Below are 20561 nucleotides of genomic sequence, written 5' to 3'. Positions count from 1 at the left end.
TGTTACTGATCCTCCAGAGTGGACCCCAACAAGTGTCCCCCTGCCCAGTGTCATTGGGGCCAACAGATCGAGACTGAGTTTGGTTCACAAGCAAAGGAAACTTTATATTTTGATCAGAGAATGGAGAGGTGAGAGCATGCACTACCCCGTGGGCTGTGGGCTGGGCTGCTGTGTAGAGATCCTGTCAGAGTCAGTGGGAGGGAGGGAGGCGGCGGAGCTCTCGAGGGCCGGGTTGGCTGTAGCTCAGGCTCTATATCGTGGAGTCTGCACTGGGCCCCAGGAGCTGAGGTGTCGACCCAGCCATTCTGCACTAGGAAATCTGGTCTGAAGTGCCGGGTGTGGAACCTCTGCATGCGGGACCCTAGGAGCACGTGAAATTAGACAAAGCACAAAGGATAAAAAAGGTTAGACTTGACTTTATTGCCCAGATTCTATTTTTATCTCCCAGGGATTTTTAATGGACTTTGCTGGGGACAAACCCCTCCTCTGCCTTTTGTCCCGTTCCTCATTCTTGGAGTGCTGAGGGTGCAGACCCTTCTTCTGTAACTGCTGAGTGCTGAGTTGGGAGCCCTCATACCCTGGGGCGAGGGTCAGAGCTTCTCCCCAGCAGCCTCCCGGTGACGTTGATTGTCCCCAGGACCCCTGCCTCCCTGCTCGTCCACCTGAGCACCAGCATTGGAAGTGTTATAGATTCTAATGACCTTTAAGGGTCCAGGAAAGAGATGTGCAGAGACGCTGTGGGGGCCGGTTTCACCCCGCCCCACATTTGTTCGGCCACCTTAGGCTGACCGTCTCTGCCAGCCTAGATGCTCTGACCAGTAGTCTGCGCTTTCTTCAATTAGGCCCCTGAATTAACGTACAAACAGCACCAGGTGTCAGAGCCCTGCCCGCTCAACTCCCAGACAGTCCAGGGTCAGTGGTGACCAAGGACCATGATGGCTACTGAGTCAACAGCCTTTTGAAGTAAACAGGAGTCCAGCCGGTCTTATTGGCCACCATCATCACGGTGTCTGTAGGCTTTTCTATGGTGACAGTGTGGTATACTGTTCCCCCGCCAAGATTATTAGCTCCCCTCTGGGTGCAGTAAGTCCTGCAAGCAGTAGTCTACTCTTTTGGGACACACTCTTGTTGTTTTATGAGAGAAACTCCAGGTCAAGTGATGTTCACACGAGTCGTCATGGTGCCCTGTTGCCCCCGGTTATCTCTCTGGATGTTGGAGTTGGAGGGCCTCCTCACTCGAGGTCGGTGTGCCCACGGAGCGAACCCTGCAACTTCAGGGCATGGTTGGTGGTTAGGATCACCACGTGGGGTCCTTTTCCCTTAGGAGGGAGGTGGCCTTTTGGGCTGCTGATTTCCAGGTTTTTAGATACCGCCAGTATCTTGGCCAGATGTGGCAGTGGGCCAAGCCCCTTAGTGACCGTAGTTTATCCTACCTGGATGGCATTCTTGCATTGTTCCATTTCAAGCGGTCCCAGTTTTTGCACTAATTCTCCAATGGCGATTCACCTTTCACCGGGAATGTAAAGGTCAAAGGGTTTAGCTAAATTAGGGAGTTCCAGGGCAAGGGTCTGAATTGACTGCTCTTTCCATTCTTGAAAGGCCACTTCTGGATTCTATTCAAAAGGATCATCATCTTTTCCTTTCAGTGTTTCATATAGAGGCCCAGCTAGTAGACTGTAGTTAGGGATCCAGAAGCAGCAAACCCTGGCCTCCCCAGGAACCCCTAAGCTGTCTTCTAGTTTTAGAAAGGGGTAAGGCTGAAAATGGTTTCTTCCCTTTCCTGGGATGGGCTTCTCTGACCTTCTGTGAGAATGAAGCCCAGGCAGGTCACCGCAGTCTGTGATATTTGAGCTTTTTCTTGGACAACTTCTATCCTTTATTGGCTTGGTAGTTCAGAGGCCTCCTTAGTAGGGCTGGTGATCAGAATGTCGTCTGCATATTGAAGGAGGGTTTCCTTTTCCAGAGGTAGAACTTTTAGGTCTTTAGCTAAGCTTTCCCCAAAGATGGTGTGGGAATTTTTGCACCCTTGGGGCCAGACGGCCCGGAAGTATTGTTTTAGTTGTATGTGGAGTCCTGCCACTCACAAGCCAAAATTTCTTGTGACTCTGGGACTAATGGAATACAAAAGAAGGCATCATTGAAGACTAATACAGAATACCATGTCCTGGTGGTTGGTGGTTGGTAGAATGACCAGCAGGGTGTAGGAATTAGGAGCAACTGGAGGTATATCCTCGGTGGCTTCACTGACTGTCCTGACATCCTTTACCAGGTCCCCAGCAGCCCATGGGGCTCTCGTGGTCAGACCAATCCCAGAATATGGAGCTCACCTGGGCAGGTACCCCACCCCCACCCCAGCCCACGGGGCTCTCGTGGTCAGGCCCCTCCCAGGATACAGAGCTACCCTTGCAGGTACCGTGGCAGGGCTGGGCACACAGGAACCGTGCACATAGCCCTCATTGCAGAGCACCCCCAGCTCACCTGTCGCTCAGAGCTGACACAGAGCACCTCAGAGCAGGACTTGAACTAACAAACAGCAGCTGCGACAGGTCTGTGACCCTGGGCATCACTCCGTGAGGCCTCCCTCCACCTGGTCTTCCAGAGACTTCCACTGCACCCGGGGCACCAGGCCTCTGTCTCCAACCACCACCCACCCCTCCTCTCCCTGACTCCTGGGTTCCTCTCATTAGGAGAGGGTTTTCTTGAAGTTGTCTCCCACTCATGGGCCAGATAAAATGATTAGAAAACAAGCCAAAGCTGCAGCCCCTTGTCTATCCTGACTCTCAGGAGCCCACACCTGTTCCTTGGACCTGGCCGGTTCAGCAAGTTCCATTTTCTGCAACTGTGAGCCCCTGAGGGGTGATGATTGGCTGACCTGGGCAGCCTTACCGTGCCGGCCAGCCCTCCCCAGGTGTGCCTGGGTTGAGATCAATATAAATACCACTCCAGGCAGCAAGAGCCCCTGCAGCCGTGCCTGACGCCATTTTCTCTGCCCTGTCAGCAGTCTCGGGGCTGGGCTGGTGGGAGGGGGTGAGAGGCCACGGCTTTGTGGGTGGCCCAGTGTGAGTGGGGCTCTGCTGGACTTTCTGCAGCAGTTGCCAGGCTGCCACCTGCTAAAGAAGAGGATGTGTCACCCATACCTGCTGCTGGAATTTCTCCCTGGGCAGAGGTGAGGAAGGAAAAAAGCAGTGGGGGCAGGGACAGGACGGGTATCTCAGGCAGGGAAATGGAAATCTTCCAGAAGAGCACCCAGGGCCAGGACCATCCTGGCTGGCCTGCAGGCACCAAGTCGGCCGGCATGCTGTCACTCGTGTGGCTCTATGGCCCTTCCTCTAGGCTTTCAAGTCCTTGTATATATTCAGGTGTTTTACCTGGGACGGGTGGGAATAGTTCAGCAGCAACTGGCCTGGGGCTCAGCTCACGTTTACTCACAGATGCCTCGGCACGGTGCCCCAGCTTTGCAATGAGGACGCTTGTTGCGTGGGGGCTGCTGGCTGAATGGGAGACGATTCCCCACCACTGACCAACTTCAGAATTGTTTACAACTGGAGCAAGTGCCCTGATACGGTTTTCCTCTGTGTAACTGGTGGGTTCTGTGTTTTTTTTCTCTTTTTCGTTTTTGGTTCAAGGTAGATTTTATTCCTCTTTTTTGTATTTACAGATATAAGCATGGAAATAATTTATTCATATAAATACATGTATGTGCAGGGAATAATTGTTTTTTCTGTTTTATTTTTTAAATTTTACTTCTTTTTAATTTTGAATTTTATTTTATATTTTTATACAGCAGGTTCTTATTGGTTATCTATTTTATACATATAAATGTATACATGCCAATCCCAGGCTCTCAACTCCTCCCACCACCACCCCCCCAACAGCTTTCCCCCTTTGTTGTCCATACGTTTGTTGTCTACATCTGTTGCTCTATTTATGCCTTGCAAAATGGTTAATCTGTACAGTTTTTCTAGGTTCCACATATATGCATGAATATACAAGATTTGTTTTTCTCTTTCTGACTTACTTCACTCTGTATGACAGTCTCTAGATCCATCGACGTCTCTACAAATGACCCAATTTCATTCCTTTTCATGGCTTAGTAATATTCCATTTTATATATGTACCACAGCTTTATGCATTCGTCTGTCTGTGGGCATTTAGGTTGCTTCCATTACCTCGATATTGTAAATAGTGATGCAATGAACATTGCGGTGAATGACTCTTTTTGATTTATGGTTTTGTCTGGGTATATGTCCAGTACTGGGATTGCTGTATCATATGGAAATTCTATTGTTAGTTTCTTAAGAAATTCCATATTGTTCTCCATAATGACTGTATCAATTTATATTCCCAACAATAGTGGAAGAGGGTTCCTTTTCTCCACACCCTTTCCAGCATTTTTTGTTTGTAGATTTTCAATGATGCCTATTCTACCAGGTGTGAGGTGATACCTCATTGTTGAATCCATTTCGTTGAGCAAGGGGTAGCTCTTGTCTATTACATATTTGGCTTATGGAACGGTATCTGTGCTAATTTCAAACTCTGCTTTTATGCAACACCCCAACTCACCTTCCCCCTTAAGCAGGCATAAGTTGGTTTTCTAAACTTGAGAACCTGTTCTGTTTTGTAATTCAGTTCATGTGTAGCCAAGTTCACATTCCGTGTATTAGTGATACCTTATGATGTTTCTTTTTCTGTGTGACTTATTTCACTTAGAATCATCGTGCCTCAATCCACTCATTATGCTGGTACGGGCCTGGTGACATAGATTTCATTGCTGAGTGGTATTCTGTTGTACAGAAGTACCGCAACTTCTTTATCCATTATTTGCTCTCTGGGATATTTAACTTGTGCCATAGAAGAGATTCCTGTAAAAAGAGCCGTCCCAAATTTTGGGGTTGCTGTGTCTTTTTGATATTAATTTCCCTAAGCTATAGGACCATAAGTGGAAGTGCCCTAGGCTCTGTTGCTTTGTTTTTTAGATGTTTCAGGAAACACCATACACTTCTCCTGAGTGTCTGTTGGCAATTTACATCCCGCCCATCAGCATAACAAGGCTCCCAGTTCTCCATGGCCTGTCCTGCCTTTCTGGATTTTACACTTTATTCTGATGGCCCTTTTGACCGGGGGGAAGTGAGACTTCATTGTAGTGCAGATTTCCTTTGCAAGCTTGCTTGGTTGGCCAAAAAGGGCGTATGCGTTTTTTCCTGAATATATTCAGGAAAAAACGCATATGCCCTTTTGGCAAAGTGCATCATTGTGGACGTTCTGCCTCTTTTCCTACGCTTTCAATACAATTCCAGTCTACCTCCTGAAATTGGTATCCTGCAATTCTGCCCCGCTTTCAAGTCCTCTTGGAAGCCTTACTTCTGTCTATTTTTGGACGATAGCTGTCATTTATAACTCTGCAGGTTTGTGAATTACAGAGCCCCTGAGCTCCTTTCTTCAACTCACTTTCTTGTGAGCTGGCCGCAACACCGCAGGATGGCTTCAGGCCCTAATCTGTTTCCGCCACGGCACGCTGAGCCTTTGGTTAATTCCTCTTCCTAGTGGGAAATGAGAGTTAAATTTGCCCGTCCAGACACCTCCAGCTAGTCTCTCATTGGTTCTCCCTATTCCTGTTCATCTTCCGCAGAAATTACAAACTGGGCCAAACAGGAGGTTAAAGGCACTGACTGTCCAAGTCGGGAGAGTGTTAGTAAAGCGTCTGGAATGTTGCACCCGAGTACCAGGGTATGAAAACTGAGACATATTTGAACACGTCTCCCGATCACACGGTTGATCATACTCTGGGTTCCACATGCATGTTTTAGCTGAAGGAAGAATACCTTAAACCTGGAGAGTTGAGACCCGTGGAATGGGTACTATGCAATATGACTTCAAAGGGTCTTCATTTGCTCACCGAACCTCTCCAATCCTATCACTGCTGCATTTATGCCCCAGTACACACGCTTGATTCTCTTTCGGAGACATAGCAATCCATAGGTTTTAAGATACTTACTAGTCAGGTACATTCTTAGACGTTTAATATGGGGTGTTGAGTCCATTTCGTTGAGCTAGGAGTAGCTCTTGTCTATTCCATATTTGGCTTAAGGAATTTATCTGTGCTCATTTCAATCTCTGGTTTTATGCAGCACCCCAACTCACCTTTCCCCTTAAGCAAGCATAAGTTGGTTTTCTAAATTTGAGACCCTGTTCTGTTCTGTAATTCAGTTCCTGTGTATCCAAGTTTACATTCCGTGTATTACTGATATCTTATGATGTTTCTTTTTCTGTGTGACTTATTTCAGTTAGAATCATCATACCTGAATCCACTCATTGTGCTGCTAAGGGCCTGATGACACAGATTTCATTGCTGTGTGATATTGCTTTGTAAGTAAATACCACAACTTCTTTATCCATTTTTCACTTTCTGCGATGTTGAACTTGTACTGTAAACGAGGTTCTTGTAAACAGAGCCGATCCAAACTTTGGGGTGGCTGTGTCTTTTTGATTTTAATTTCCCTAAGCTATAGGACCGTAAGTGGAAGTGCCCTAGGTTCTGTTGCTTTGTTTTTTAGACGTTTCAGGAAACACCATACACTTCTCCCGAGTGGTTGTTGGCAATTTACATCCCGCCCATCAGCATAACAAGGCTCCCAGTTCTCCATGGCCTGTCCTGCCTTTCTGGATTTTACCCTTTTTTCAGATGGCCCTTTTGACCGGGGGGAAGTGAGACTTCATTGTAGTGCAGATTTCCTTTGGAAGCTTGCTTGGTTGGCCAAAAAGGGCGTATGCGTTTTTTCCTGAATATATTCAGGAAAAAACGCATACGCCCTTTTTGGCCAAGTGCATCATTGTGGACGTTCTGCCTCTTTTCCTATGCTTTCAATGCAATTCCAGTCTACCTCCTGAAATTGGTTTCCTGCAATTCTGCCCCGCTTTCAAGTCCTCTTGGCAGCCTTACTTCAGTATATTTTTGGACGATAGCTGTCATTTATAACTCTGCAGGTTTGTGAATTATAGTGCCCCTGAGCTCCTTTCTTCAACTCGCTTTCTTTTGAGCTGGCCGCAACACCGCAGGATGGCTTCAGGCCCTAATCTGGTTCCGGTTCGGCACGCTGAGCCTTTGGTTATTTCCTCTTCCTGGTGGGAAATGAGAGTTAAATTTGCCCGTCCAGACACCTCCAGCTAGCCTCTCATTGGTTCTCGCTATTCCTGTTCATCTTCCGCAGAAATTGCAAACTGAGCCAAACAGGAGGTTAAAGGAACTGACTGTCCAAGTCGGGAGAGTGTTAGTAAAGCGTCTGGAATGTTCCACCGAAGTACCAGGGGACGAAAACTGAGACATATTTGAACACGTCTCCCGTTCACACGGTTGATCATACTCTGGGTTCCACATGCATTTTTTAGCTGAAGAAAGAATACCTTAAACCTGGAGAGTTGGGACCCGTGGAATGGGTACCATGCAATATGACTTCAAAGAGTCTTCATTTGCTCACCGAATCTCTCCAATCCTATCACTGCTGCGTTTATGACCCTTGTACACACGCTTGTTTCTCTTTTGGAGACATAGCAATCCATAGGTTTTAAGATACTTACTAGTCAGGTATATTCTTAGGCGTTTAATATGGGGTGTGGAGTCCATTTCGTTGAGCAAGGAGTAGCTCTTGTCTATTCCATATTTGGCTTAAGGAACTTTATCTGTGATCATTTCAATCTCTGGTTTTATGCAGCACCCCAACTCACCTTTCCACTTAAGCAAGCATAAGTTGGTTTTCTAAATTTGAGACCCTGTTCTGTTTTGCAATTCAGTTCCTCTGTAGCCAAGTTTAAATTCCATGTATTAGTGATATTTTTTGATGTTTCTTTTTCTGTGTGACTTATTTCAGTTAGAATCACCATACCCGAATCCACTCATTATGCTGCTACGGGCCTGGTGACATAGATTTCATTGCTGAGTGATATTGATTTGTACATGAGTACCACAACTTCTTTATCCATTTTTCACTTTCTGTGATATTGAACTTGTACTGTAAACGAGGTTCTTGTAAACAGAGGCGTCCCAAACTTTGGGGTGGCTGTGTCTTTTTGATTTTAATTTCCCTAAGCTATAGGACCATAAGTGGAAGTGCACTAGGCTCTGTTGCTTTGTTTTTTAGATGTTTCAGGAAACACCATACACTTCTCCGGAGTGGCTGTTGGCAATTTACATCCCGCCCATCAGCATAACAAGGCTCCCAGTTCTCCATGTCCTGTCCTGCCTTTCTGGATTTTACACTTTTTTCAGATGGCCCTTTTGACCGGGGGGAAGTGAGACTTCATTGTAGTGCAGATTTCCTTTACAAGCTTGCTTGGTTGGCCAAAAAGGGCGTATGCGTTTTTTCCTGAATATATTCAGGAAAAAACGCATACGCCCTTTTTGGCCAAGTGCATCATTGTGGACGTTCTGCCTCTTTTCCTATGCTTTCAATGCAATTCCAGTCTACTTCCTGAAATCGGATTCCTGCAATTCTGCCCCGCTTTCAAGTCCTCTTGGCTGCCTTACTTCAGTCTATTTTTGGACGATAGCTGTCATTTATAACTTTGCAGGTTTGTGAATTACAGTGCCCCTGAGCTCCTTTCTTCAACTCGCTTTCTTTTGAGCTGGCCGCAACACCGCAGGATGGCTTCAGGCCCTAATCTGGTTCCGGTACGGCACGCTGAGCCTTTGGTTATTTCCTCTTCCTGGTGGGAAATGAGAGTTAAATTTGCCCGTCCAGACACCTCCAGCTAGCCTCTCATTGGTTCTCGCTATTCCTGTTCATCTTCCGCAGAAATTGCAAACTGGGCCAAACAGGAGGTTAAAGGGACTGACTCTCCAAGTGGGGAGAGTGTTAGTAAAGCGTCTGGAATGTTGCACCCGAGTACCAGGGGAGGAAAACTGAGACATATTTGAACACGTCTCCCGATCACATGGTTGATCATACTCTGGGTTCCACATGCATGTTTTAGCTGAAGGAAGAATACCTAAAATCTGTGTAGTTGAAACCCGTGGAATGGGTACCATGCAATATGACTTCAAAGGTCTTCATTTGCTCACTGAACCTCTCCAATCCTATCACTGCTGCGTTTATGCCCCTGTACACATGCTTGATTCTCTTTCGGAGACATAGCAATCTATAGGTTTTAAGATACTTACTAGTCAGGTACATTCTTAGGCGTTTAATATGGGGTGTTGAGTCCATTTCGTTGAGCAAGGAGTAGCTCTTGTCTATTCCATATTTGGCTTAAGGAACTTTGTGCTCATTTCAATCTCTGGTTTTATGCAGCACCCCAACTCACCTTTCCCCTTAAGCAAGCATAAGTTGGTTTTCTAAATTTGAGACCCTGTTCTGTTCTGTAATTCACTTCCTGTGTAGCCAAGTTTACATTCCGTGTATTACTGATATCTTATGATGTTTCTTTTTCTGTGTGACTTATTTCAGTTAGAATCACCATACCCGAATCCACTCATTATGCTGCTACGGGCCTGGTGACATAGATTTCATTGCTGAGTGATATTGCTTTGTACATGAGTACCACAACTTCTTTATCCATTTTTCACTTTCTTTGATATTGAACTTGTACGGTAAACGAGGTTCTTGTAAACAGAGGCGTCCCAAACTTTGGGGTGGCTGTGTCTTTTTGATTTTAATTTCCCTAAGCTATAGGACCATAAGTGGAAGTGCACTAGGCTCTGTTGCTTTGTTTTTTAGATGTTTCAGGAAACACCATACACTTCTCCGGAGTGGCTGTTGGCAATTTACATCCCGCCCATCAGCATAACAAGGCTCCCAGTTCTCCATGTCCTGTCCTGCCTTTCTGGATTTTACACTTTTTTCAGATGGCCCTTTTGACCGGGGGGAAGTGAGACTTCATTGTAGTGCAGATTTCCTTTGCAAGCTTGCTTGGTTGGCCAAAAAGGGCGTATGCGTTTTTTCCTGAATATATTCAGGAAAAAATGCATACGCCCTTTTTGGCCAAGTGCATCATTGTGGACGTTCTGCCTCTTTTCCTATGCTTTCAATGCAATTCCAGTCTACCTCCTGAAATCGGTTTCCTGCAATTCTGCCCCGCTTTCAAGTCCTCTTGGCAGCCTTACTTCAGTCTATTTTTGGACGATAGCTGTCATTTATAACTCTGCAGGTTTGTGAATTACAGTGCCCCTGAGCTCCTTTCTTCAACTCGCTTTCTTTTGAGCTGGCCGCAACACCGCAGGATGGCTTCAGGCCCTAATCTGGTTCCGGTACGGCACGCTGAGCCTTTGGTTATTTCCTCTTCCTGGTGGGAAATGAGAGTTAAATTTGCCCGTCCAGACACCTCCAGCTAGCCTCTCATTGGTTCTCGCTATTCCTGTTCATCTTCCGCAGAAATTGCAAACTGGGCCCAACAGGAGTTTAAAGGGACTGACTCTCCAAGTGGGGAGAGTGTTAGTAAAGCGTCTGGAATGTTGCACCCGAGTACCAGGGGAGGAAAACTGAGACATATTTGAACACGTCTCCCGATCACATGGTTGATCATACTCTGGGTTCCACATGCATGTTTTAGCTGAAGGAAGAATACCTAAAATCTGCGTAGTTGAAATCCGTGGAATGGGTACCATGCAATATGACTTCAAAGGTCTTCATTTGCTCACTGAACCTCTCCAATCCTATCACTGCTGCGTTTATGCCCCTGTACACATGCTTGATTCTCTTTCGGAGACATAGCAATCTATAGGTTTTAAGATACTTACTAGTCAGGTACATTCTTAGGCGTTTAATATGGGGTGTTGAGTCCATTTCGTTGAGCAAGGAGTAGCTCTTGTCTATTCCATATTTGGCTTAAGGAACTTTGTGCTCATTTCAATCTCTGGTTTTATGCAGCACCCCAACTCACCTTTCCCCTTAAGCAAGCATAAGTTGGTTTTCTAAATTTGAGACCCTGTTCTGTTCTGTAATTCAGTTCCTGTGTAGCCAAGTTTACATTCCGTGTATTACTGATATCTTATGATGTTTCTTTTTCTGTGTGACTTATTTCAGTTAGAATCACCATACCCGAATCCACTCATTATGCTGCTACGGGCCTGGTGACATAGATTTCATTGCTGAGTGATATTGCTTTGTACATGAGTACCACAACTTCTTTATCCATTTTTCACTTTCTGTGATATTGAACTTGTACGGTAAACGAGGTTCTTGTAAACAGAGGCGTCCCAAACTTTGGGGTGGCTGTGTCTTTTTGATTTTAATTTCCCTAAGCTATAGGACCATAAGTGGAAGTGCACTAGGCTCTGTTGCTTTGTTTTTTAGATGTTTCAGGAAACACCATACACTTCTCCGGAGTGGCTGTTGGCAATTTACATCCCGCCCATCAGCATAACAAGGCTCCCAGTTCTCCATGTCCTGTCCTGCCTTTCTGGATTTTACACTTTTTTCAGATGGCCCTTTTGACCGGGGGGAAGTGAGACTTCATTGTAGTGCAGATTTCCTTTGCAAGCTTGCTTGGTTGGCCAAAAAGGGCGTATGCGTTTTTTCCTGAATATATTCAGGAAAAAACGCATACGCCCTTTTTGGCCAAGTGCATCATTGTGGACGTTCTGCCTCTTTTCCTATGCTTTCAATGCAATTCCAGTCTACCTCCTGAAATCGGTTTCCTGCAATTCTGCCCCGCTTTCAAGTCCTCTTGGCAGCCTTACTTCAGTCTATTTTTGGACGATAGCTGTCATTTATAACTCTGCAGGTTTGTGAATTACAGTGCCCCTGAGCTCCTTTCTTCAACTCGCTTTCTTTTGAGCTGGCCGCAACACCGCAGGATGGCTTCAGGCCCTAATCTGGTTCCGGTACGGCACGCTGAGCCTTTGGTTATTTCCTCTTCCTGGTGGGAAATGAGAGTTAAATTTGCCCGTCCAGACACCTCCAGCTAGCCTCTCATTGGTTCTCGCTATTCCTGTTCATCTTCCGCAGAAATTGCAAACTGGGCCAAACAGGAGGTTAAAGGGACTGACTCTCCAAGTGGGGAGAGTGTTAGTAAAGCGTCTGGAATGTTGCACCCGAGTACCAGGGGAGGAAAACTGAGACATATTTGAACACGTCTCCCGATCACATGGTTGATCATACTCTGGGTTCCACATGCATGTTTTAGCTGAAGGAAGAATACCTAAAATCTGCGTAGTTGAAATCCGTGGAATGGGTACCATGCAATATGACTTCAAAGGTCTTCATTTGCTCACTGAACCTCTCCAATCCTATCACTGCTGCGTTTATGCCCCTGTACACATGCTTGATTCTCTTTCGGAGACATAGCAATCTATAGGTTTTAAGATACTTACTAGTCAGGTACATTCTTAGGCGTTTAATATGGGGTGTTGAGTCCATTTCGTTGAGCAAGGAGTAGCTCTTGTCTATTCCATATTTGGCTTAAGGAACTTTGTGCTCATTTCAATCTCTGGTTTTATGCAGCACCCCAACTCACCTTTCCCCTTAAGCAAGCATAAGTTGGTTTTCTAAATTTGAGACCCTGTTCTGTTCTGTAATTCAGTTCCTGTGTAGCCAAGTTTACATTCCGTGTATTACTGATATCTTATGATGTTTCTTTTTCTGTGTGACTTATTTCAGTTAGAATCACCATACCCGAATCCACTCATTATGCTGCTACGGGCCTGGTGACATAGATTTCATTGCTGAGTGATATTGCTTTGTACATGAGTACCACAACTTCTTTATCCATTTTTCACTTTCTGTGATATTGAACTTGTACGGTAAACGAGGTTCTTGTAAACAGAGGCGTCCCAAACTTTGGGGTGGCTGTGTCTTTTTGATTTTAATTTCCCTAAGCTATAGGACCATAAGTGGAAGTGCACTAGGCTCTGTTGCTTTGTTTTTTAGATGTTTCAGGAAACACCATACACTTCTCCGGAGTGGCTGTTGGCAATTTACATCCCGCCCATCAGCATAACAAGGCTCCCAGTTCTCCATGTCCTGTCCTGCCTTTCTGGATTTTACACTTTTTTCAGATGGCCCTTTTGACCGGGGGGAAGTGAGACTTCATTGTAGTGCAGATTTCCTTTGCAAGCTTGCTTGGTTGGCCAAAAAGGGCGTATGCGTTTTTTCCTGAATATATTCAGGAAAAAACGCATACGCCCTTTTTGGCCAAGTGCATCATTGTGGACGTTCTGCCTCTTCTCCTATGCTTTCAATGCAATTCCAGTCTACCTCCTGAAATCGGTTTCCTGCAATTCTGCCCCGCTTTCAAGTCCTCTTGGCAGCCTTACTTCAGTCTATTTTTGGACGATAGCTGTCATTTATAACTCTGCAGGTTTGTGAATTACAGTGCCCCTGAGCTCCTTTCTTCAACTCGCTTTCTTTTGAGCTGGCCGCAACACCGCAGGATGGCTTCAGGCCCTAATCTGGTTCCGGTACGGCACGCTGAGCCTTTGGTTATTTCCTCTTCCTGGTGGGAAATGAGAGTTAAATTTGCCCGTCCAGACACCTCCAGCTAGCCTCTCATTGGTTCTCGCTATTCCTGTTCATCTTCCGCAGAAATTGCAAACTGGGCCAAACAGGAGGTTAAAGGGACTGACTCTCCAAGTGGGGAGAGTGTTAGTAAAGCGTCTGGAATGTTGCACCCGAGTACCAGGGGAGGAAAACTGAGACATATTTGAACACGTCTCCCGATCACATGGTTGATCATACTCTGGGTTCCACATGCATGTTTTAGCTGAAGGAAGAATACCTAAAATCTGCGTAGTTGAAACCCGTGGAATGGGTACCATGCAATATGACTTCAAAGGTCTTCATTTGCTCACTGAACCTCTCCAATCCTATCACTGCTGCGTTTATGCCCCTGTACACATGCTTGATTCTCTTTCGGAGACATAGCAATCTATAGGTTTTAAGATACTTACTAGTCAGGTACATTCTTAGGCGTTTAATATGCGGTGTTGAGTCCATTTCGTTGAGCAAGGAGTAGCTCTTGTCTATTCCATATTTGGCTTAAGGAACTTTGTGCTCATTTCAATCTCTGGTTTTATGCAGCACCCCAACTCACCTTTCCCCTTAAGCAAGCATAAGTTGGTTTTCTAAATTTGAGACCCTGTTCTGTTCTGTAATTCAGTTCCTGTGTAGCCAAGTTTACATTCCGTGTATTACTGATATCTTATGATGTTTCTTTTTCTGTGTGACTTATTTCAGTTAGAATCATCATACCTGAATCCACTCATTGTGCTGCTAAGGGCCTGATGACACAGATTTCATTGCTGAGTGATATTGCTTTGTAACTAAATACCACAACTTCTTTATCCATTTTTCACTTTCTGTGATATTGAACTTGTACAGTAAACGAGGTTCTTGTAAACAGAGGCGTCCCAAACTTTGGGGTGGCTGTGTCTTTTTGATTTTAATTTCCCTAAGCTATAGGACCATAAGTGGAAGTGCCCTAGGCTCTGTTGCTTTGTTTTTTAGATGTTTCAGGAAACACCATACACTTCTCCGGAGTGGCTGTTGGCAATTTACATCCCGCCCATCAGCATAACAAGGCTCCCAGTTCTCCATGTCCTGTCCTGCCTTTCTGGATTTTACACTTTTTTCAGATGGCCCTTTTGACCGGGGGGAAGTGAGACTTCATTGTAGTGCAGATTTCCTTTGCAATCTTGCTTGGTTGGCCAAAAAGGGCGTATGCGTTTTTTCCTGAATATATTCAGGAAAAAACGCATACGCCCTTTTTGGCCAAGTGCATCATTGTGGACGTTCTGCCTCTTTTCCTATGCTTTCAATGCAATTCCAGTCTACCTCCTGAAATCGGTTTCCTGCAATTCTGCCCCGCTTTCAAGTCCTCTTGGCAGCCTTACTTCAGTCTATTTTTGGACGATAGCTGTCATTTATAACTCTGCAGGTTTGTGAATTACAGTGCCCCTGAGCTCCTTTCTTCAACTCGCTTTCATTTGAGCTGGCCGCAACACCGCAGGATGGCTTCAGGCCCTAATCTGGTTCCGGTACGGCACGCTGAGCCTTTGGTTATTTCCTCTTCCTGGTGGGAAATGAGAGTTAAATTTGCCCGTCCAGACACCTCCAGCTAGCCTCTCATTGGTTCTCGCTATTCCTGTTCATCTTCCGCAGAAATTGCAAACTGGGCCAAACAGGAGGTTAAAGGGACTGACTCTCCAAGTGGGGAGAGTGTTAGTAAAGCGTCTGGAATGTTGCACCCGAGTACCAGGGGAGGAAAACTGAGACATATTTGAACACGTCTCCCGATCACATGGTTGATCATACTCTGGGTTCCACATGCATGTTTTAGCTGAAGGAAGAATACCTAAAATCTGCGTAGTTGAAAGCCGTGGAATGGGTACCATGCAATATGACTTCAAAGGTCTTCATTTGCTCACTGAACCTCTCCAATCCTATCACTGCTGCGTTTATGCCCCTGTACACATGCTTGATTCTCTTTCGGAGACATAGCAATCTATAGGTTTTAAGATACTTACTAGTCAGGTACATTCTTAGGCGTTTAATATGCGGTGTTGAGTTCATTTCGTTGAGCAAGGAGTAGCGCTTGTCTATTCCATATTTGGCTTAAGGAACTTTGTGCTCATTTCAATCTCTAGTTTTATGCAGCACCCCAACTCACCTTTCCCCTTAAGCAAGCATAAGTTGGTTTTCTAAATTTGAGACCCTGTTCTGTTCTGTAATTCAGTTCCTGTGTAGCCAAGTTTACATTCCGTGTATTACTGATATCTTATGATGTTTCTTTTTCTGTGTGACTTATTTCAGTTAGAATCATCATACCTGAATCCACTCATTGTGCTGCTAAGGGCCTGATGACACAGATTTCATTGCTGAGTGATATTGCTTTGTAACTAAATACCACAACTTCTTTATCCATTTTTCACTTTCTGCAATGTTGAACTTGTACTGTAAACGAGGTTCTTGTGAACAGAACCGTTCGAAACTTTGGGGTGGTTGTGTCTTTTTGATTTTAAATTCCCTAAGCTATAGGATCATAAGTGACAGTGCCCTAGGCTCTGTTGCTTTGTTTTTTAGATGTTTCAGGAAACACCATACACTTCTCCCGAGTGTTTGTTGACAATTTATATCCCGCCCTTCAGCATAACAAGGCTCCCAGTTCTCCATGGCCTGTCCTGCCTTTCTGGATTTTACACTTTTTTCAGATGGCCCTTTTGACCGGGGGGAAGTGAGACTTCATTGTAGTGCAGATTTCCTTTGCAAGCTTGCTTGGTTGGCCAAAAAGGGCGTATGCGTTTTTCCCTGAATATATTCAGGAAAAAACGCATACGCCCTTTTTGGCCAAGTGCATCATTGTGGACGTTCTGCCTCTTTTCCTATGCTTTCAATGCAATTCCAGTCTACCTCCTGAAATCGGTTTCCTGCAATTCTGCCCCGCTTTCAAGTCCTCTTGGCAGCCTTACTTCAGTCTATTTTTGGACGATAGGTGTCATTTATAACTCTGCAGGTTTGTGAATTACAGTGCCCCTGAGCTCCTTTCTTCAACTCGCTTTCTTGTGACCTGGCCGCAACACCGCAGGATGGCTTCAGGCCCTAATCTGGTTCCGGCACGGCACACTGAGCCTTTGGTTATTTCCTCTTCCTGGTGGGAAATGAGAGTTAAATTTGCCCGTCCAGACACCTCCAGCTAGCCTCTCATTGGTTCTCGCTATTCTTGTTCATCTTCCGCAGAAATTGCAAACTGGGCCAAACAGGAGTTTAAAGGCGCTCACTTTCCAAGTGGGGAGAGTGTTAGTAAAGCGTCTGGAATGTTGCACCCGAGTACCAGGGGAGGAAAACTGAGACATATTTGAACACGTCTCCCGTTCACATGGTTGATCATACTCTGGGTTCCACATGCATGTTTTAGCTGAAGGAAGAATACCTAAAACCTGGGTAGTTGAAACCCGTGGAATGGGTACCATGCAATATGACTTCAAAGGGTCTTCATTTGCTCACCGAACCTCTCCAGTCCTATCACTGCTTCGTTTATGTCCCTGTCCACATGCTTGATTCTCTTTCAGAGACATAGCAATCCATAGGTTTTAAGATACTTACTAGTCAGGTACATTCTTAGGCGTTTAATATGCGGTGTTGAGTCGATTTCGTTGAGCAAGGAGTAGCTCTTGTCTATTCCATATTTGGCTTAAGGAACTTTATCTGTGCTCATTTCAATCTCTGGTTTTATGCAGCACCCCAACTCACCTTTACCCTTAAGCAAGCATAAGTTGGTTTTCTAAATTTGAGACCCTGTTCTGTTCTGTAATTCAGTTCCTGTGTACCGAAGTTTCCATTCCGTGTATTACTGATATCTTATGATGTTTCTTTTTCTGTGTGACTTATTTCAGTTAGAATCATCGTACCTGAATCCACTCATTGTGCTGCTAAGGGCCTGATGACATAGATTTCATTGCTGAGTGATATTGCTTTTTAAGTGAATACCACAACTTCTTTATCCATTTTTCACTTTCTGCGATGTTGAACTTGTACTTTAAACGAGGTTCTTGTAAACAGAGCCATTCCAAACTTTGGGGTGGCTGTGTCTTTTTGATTTTAATTTCCCTAAGCTATAGGACCATAAGTGGAAGTGCCCTAGGCTCTGTTGCTTTGTTTTTTAGATGTTTCAGGAAACACCATACACTTCTCCCAAGTGGTTGTTGGCAATTTACATCCCGCCCATCAGCATAACAAGGCTCCCAGTTCTCCATGGCCTGTCCTGCCTTTCTGGATTTTACACTTTTTTCAGATGGCCCTTTTGACCGGGGGGAAGTGAGACTTCATTGTAGTGCAGATTTCCTTTGCAAGCTTGCTTGGTTGGCCAAAAAGGGCGTATGCGTTTTTTCCTGAATATATTCAGGAAAAAACGCATACGCCCTTTTTGGCCAAGTGCATCATTGTGGACGTTCTGCCTCTTTTCCTATGCTTTCAATGCAATTCCAGTCTACCTCCTGAAATAGGTTTCCTGCAATTCTGCCCCGCTTTCAAGTCCTCTTGGCAGCCTTACTTCAGTCTATTTTTGGACGATAGCTGTCATTTATAACTCTGCAGGTTTGTGAATTACAGTGCCCCTGAGCTCCTTTCTTCAACTCGCTTTCTTTTGAGCTGGCCGCAACACCGCAGGATGGCTTCAGGCCCTAATCTGGTTCCGGTACGGCACGCTGAGCCTTTGGTTATTTCCTCTTACTGGTGGGAAATGAGAGTTAAATTTGCCCGTCCAGACACCTCCAGCTAGCCTCTCATTGGTTCTCGCTATTCCTGTTCATCTTCCGCAGAAATTGCAAACTGGGCCAAACAGGAGGTTAAAGGCGCTGACTCTCCAAGTGGGGAGAGTGTCAGTAAAGCGTCTGGAATGTTGCACCCGAGTACCAGGGGAGGAAAACTGAGACATATTTGAACACGTCTTCCGTTCACATGGTTGATCATACTCTGGGTTCCACATGCATGTTTTAGCTGAAGGAAGAATACCTAAAACCTGGGTAGTTGAAACCCGTGGAATGGGTACCATGCAATATGACTTCAAAGGGTCTTCATTTGCTCACCGAACATCTCCAATCCTATCACTGCTGCGTTTATGCCCCTGTACACATGCTTGATTCTCTTTCGGAGACATAGCAATCCATAGGTTTTAAGATACTTACTAGTCAGGTACATTCTTAGGCGTTTAATATGCGGTGTTGAGTCCATTTCGTTGAGCAAGGAGTAGCTCTTGTCTATTCCATATTTGGCTTAAGGAACTTTATCTGTGCTCATTTCAATCTCTGGTTTTATGCAGCACCCCAACTCACCTTTCCCCTTAAGCAAGCATAAGTTGGTTTTCTAAATTTGAGACCCTGTTCTGTTCTGTAATTCAGTTCCTGTGTAGCCAAGTTTACATTCCGTGTATTACTGATATCTTATGATGTTTCTTTTTCTGTGTGACTTATTTCAGTTAGAATCATCATACCTGAATCCACTCATTGTGCTGCTAAGGGCCTGATGACACAGATTTCATTGCTGAGTGATATTGCTTTGTAAGTAAATACCACAACTTCTTTATCCATTTTTCACTTTCTGCGATGTTGAACTTGTACTGCAAACGAGGTTCTTGTAAACAGAGTCGTCCCAAACTTTGGGGTGGCTGTGTCTTTTTGATTTTAATTTCCCTAAGCTATAGGACCATAAGTGGAAGTGCCCTAGGCTCTGTTGCTTTGTTTTTTAGATGTTTCAGGAAACACCATACACTTCTCCCAAGTGGTTGTTGGCAATTTACATCCCGCCCATCAGCATAACAAGGCTCCCAGTTCTCCATGGCCTGTCCTGCCTTTCTGGATTTTACACTTTTTTCAGATGGCCCTTTTGACCGGGGGTGGGGGGGAAGTGAGACTTCATTGTAGTGCAGATTTCCTTTGCAAGCTTGCTTGGTTGGCCAAAAAGGGCGTATGCGTTTTTTCCTGAATATATTCAGGAAAAAACGCATACGCCCTTTTTGGCCAAGTGCATCATTGTGGACGTTCTGCCTCTTTTCCTATGCTTTCAATGCAATTCCAGTCTACCTCCTGAAATCGGTTTCCTGCAATTCTGCCCCGCTTTCAAGTCCTCTTGGCAGCCTTACTTCAGTCTATTTTTGGACGATAGCTGTCATTTATAACTCTGCAGGTTTGTGAATTACAGTGCCCCTGAGCTCCTTTCTTCAACTCGCTTTCTTGTGAGCTGGCCGCAACACCGCAGGATGGCTTCAGGCCGTAATCTGGTTCTGGCACGGCACGCTGAGCCTTTGGTTAATTCCTATTCCTGGTGGGAAATGAGAGTTAAATTTGCCCGTCCAGACACCTCCAGCTAGTCTCTCATTGGTTCTCGCTATTCCTGTTCATCTTCCGCAGAAATTGCAAACTGGGCCAAACAGGAGGTTAAAGGGACTGACTCTCCAAGTCGGGAGAGTGTTAGTAAAGCGTCTGGAATGTTGCACCCGAGTACCAGGGTACGAAAACTGAGACATATTTGAACACGTCTCCCGATCACATGGTTGATCATACTCTGGGTTCCACATGCATGTTTTAGCTGAAGGAAGAATACCTAAAACCTGGGTAGTTGAAACCCGTGGAATGGGTACCATGCAATATGACTTCAAAGGGTCTTCATTTGCTCACCGAACCTCTCCAATCCTATCACTGCTGCGTTTATGCCCCTGTACACATGCTTGATTCTCTTTCGGAGACATAGCAATCCATAGGTTTTAAGATACTTACTAGTCAGGTACATTCTTAGGCGTTTAATATGCGGTGTTGAGTCCATTTCGTTGAGCAAGGAGTAGCTCTTGTCTATTACATATTTGGCTTAAGGAACTTTATCTGTGCTCATTTCAATCTCTGGTTTTATGCAGCACCCCAACTCACCTTTACCCTTAAGCAAGCATAAGTTGGTTTTCTAAATTTGAGACCCTGTCCTGTTCTGTAATTCAGTTCCTGTGTAGCCAAGTTTACATTCCATGTATTACTGATATCTTATGATGTTTCTTTTTCTGTGTGACTTATTTCAGTTAGAATCATCATACCTGAATCCACTCATTGTGCTGCTAAGGGCCTGATGACACAGATTTCATTGCTGAGTGAT

The 20561-nt window shown here is 45.1% G+C and overlaps 1 long non-coding RNA gene across 1 annotated transcript in view; it reads left to right on the top strand.

The window, feature by feature from the left end:
- Positions 1 to 6287: 6287 nt before the first annotated feature.
- The window catches only part of LOC307181462, a 58474-nt gene continuing 44200 nt past the window's right edge, over positions 6288 to 20561 (top strand). Inside the window, exons 1-2 of the long non-coding RNA XR_013826829.1 lie at positions 6288 to 6366; positions 17321 to 17406. This is a non-coding gene — a long non-coding RNA (uncharacterized lncRNA). The remainder of the gene's footprint in view (positions 6367 to 17320; positions 17407 to 20561) is intronic.

This window comes from Stenella coeruleoalba (assembly GCF_951394435.1).
Source record: "Stenella coeruleoalba genome assembly, contig: scaffold_37, whole genome shotgun sequence".
NCBI classification, from domain to species: domain Eukaryota; kingdom Metazoa; phylum Chordata; class Mammalia; order Artiodactyla; family Delphinidae; genus Stenella; species Stenella coeruleoalba.
Note: the sequence above shows the minus strand (reverse complement) of the source record. Positions and strands in the feature narration are given on the sequence as shown.